This window comes from Cyprinus carpio, chromosome B22 (assembly GCF_018340385.1).
Source record: "Cyprinus carpio isolate SPL01 chromosome B22, ASM1834038v1, whole genome shotgun sequence".
Classification (NCBI taxonomy): domain Eukaryota; kingdom Metazoa; phylum Chordata; class Actinopteri; order Cypriniformes; family Cyprinidae; genus Cyprinus; species Cyprinus carpio.
Window position 1 is genome coordinate 3,042,454 of NC_056618.1, and position 2,285 is coordinate 3,044,738.

The window sequence follows — 2,285 nt, forward strand, 5'->3', positions numbered from 1 at the left end:
TCACTTCTTAACTTAACACAGTCTTCTTGCCCCAAATCCAAAATATATGTATATATGTGTGTTTTGCAGAAAACAATGGAGCCTTTTTTTTTTTTAGAATGATTTATTATTTAAACTGTAAAGTAAATTTGCATCACGTTAGTATTTGTTGTAATGAATGTATTTTATGGCGATTTAAAAGAAAATCCAAGATCTTCACAGGCTTCATGTTCTTGTGCAAAATCGAGTTTCTAATCTCTTTCTTTAGATTTCGGGGTGAACGATGTTGTGGACTCGTTATTAACTAGTGCTTCAAATTGTGATGAGTGGACAGGATTTCCTGACCTCAGCCAATCGAAGCGCTCGGTACTGTTGACACGCTGACGTCTGATCTGCAGGAGTTTGTTCCTGGCCTGTGTTTGAAAGGCTGAGCCTGATTTAGACCCTCATGTGTGACGGTGTGTCTCAGGGTGGATCCTCACGACTGAACGGGTGTGTGTGTGTGTGTGTGTGTGTGTGTGTGTGTGACTCCCCATGGGAGCCTCAGCTTTACACAACACTGCTGGTGTAAATATCTGACAGAAAGGCTTCTCTCGATGTTTCTGCATGTGTCCCTGTCACATCCTCCACTACTGATCCAGCTGTTCTCGTAAAGATCAACAGATGTTATTGTGAAAACACGAAGGAGGATCGCCAGGAAAGCACGTGTACAGACAGAAAAAAGTAAAAACACAGCCTTTTCTTCTCTCTTTTTGAATAGAACCACTATTTTCTCTTTTATAAAATGTTGAAATGATTTGATTTGCACTATGTGTGAAAGCGGCTGCCGCTCGAGCCTTTGGTTTCTTTGGGTTCCTCCGAACGTGAGCCGCTTGGTTATTGTGTGAATGCAGTCACTGATGGAGCCTTCGGTGACGTTTGGCCGCTGACGCGCCGGTCCTGAGCAGCAGATGAGATCTGATCCCAGTGCACTTAATAATATACAGCTGGCATCACCTGCAATTAAATGACTGCGTTCACTATCAGTACCAGTTTGACTGTTTCTAAATAGATATTTGGCTGTTGTTTGATATGAATCTGTATCCTGCACAGTCTAGCTGATGTCAACCAGACAGACAAACACTGTTGTCAAGTCTGGCTTGGTTTATCAAGACAATAAATAGGCTTAATTTTAATTTCATGTTGACTTGAAGCCCTGATGATCATATCAGATATCAATAATATCATTATTGCCATTAACAAAAAGCCATATTACTATGAAAGCCATTTTAGCAAATTGATTATGAGTCCACAGTTTGTGTAACCAAAAACTGACCAGAAATCCAGTATCCTGTGAGCCAAAGCAGTGCTGTAATGTAAGTCTGTGAGCTGCTGCTCGGGGCCGGGGCCCGGACTGAGAGTCCTGTAGCACCTCCATCATCCCCATGTGCGGCTGGACCACCGCTGGCCTACACTGAACACTGGAGTCCACCTCAGGCTCCCGCTGCTGTCATGTCATCGTTCATATCTGTCACACTCATACGCATCAATGAGAAAGTGCCGAGGAAGCCAGAGCTTGATCTGGTGACAGAATGCTGCAGCTTTTCCTTCTGGAAGCGATGCTTTTACCTCTCCACATTGCTGTGCCTTTGTTTTACGCTAGCCTTGCCAACGACTCGTCGTGTGTTTTGAGCCGGATGAGTTTGTGTCGTCATCGCTTACCTGTTTCAGTGAGGCTTCCTTTTGTTCTCTAGATATTTATATTCTCCACGTTTCCATTGTTCAGTTTGATATTTTAGGTTTATGGTTTCCTGTAATTTAATGTTTTTACTGAAGCTGTGAAATGACTCTGCACTTTAAACGTACTGGCCGTGAATGGAGGCGACTGTAATTCAGCACAGAATAAAGTCCGCTCCTGATGTTACGCTGCTGTCTCGCGACTCCTCATTGCTGCTGTGTTCAGTGTCCTCTCTCAATGCTTTCTCATGCAAGGGTTTTACATTCATCTGCTATATTTATCTGATGACTTTGTGATGCATAATCATGAACCATTTGAAAACAATGACAATATATGTAATACATACTGTAGATCTGAAGAGAATGACAGACAATTTACTGTACATTGGCAAAAACGGTTGTCTTAATTACCCAGACAGCAACATAGTGTTGGCCCAGATCTGGCCCACATCTGGCCCGCATGAAATCCATGAGGGCCAGATGTGGGCCAGTTCTGGGCCGAAACTGCTTGCTGTCTGGGTGAATATTTGTGACAGAAGGCACCTATTGCATCCATTAGTGTTCTTCTATAGCAGCCCACAGAACCGTGT

The 2,285-nt window shown here is 43.2% G+C and overlaps 1 protein-coding gene across 4 annotated transcripts in view; it reads left to right on the plus strand.

The window, feature by feature from the left end:
* limk1a (LIM domain kinase 1a) overlaps positions 1-1,882 on the plus strand; it is a 44,856-nt gene extending 42,974 nt beyond the window's left edge. For all 4 annotated transcript variants that reach the window (XM_042749980.1, XM_042749981.1, XM_042749979.1 and 1 more), the window contains one exon: positions 1-1,882. This exon is cut by the window's left edge and continues 702 nt beyond it. The gene's annotated coding sequence lies outside the window, so the exon portion shown is untranslated.
* The last annotated feature ends 403 nt before the right edge of the window (positions 1,883-2,285 follow it).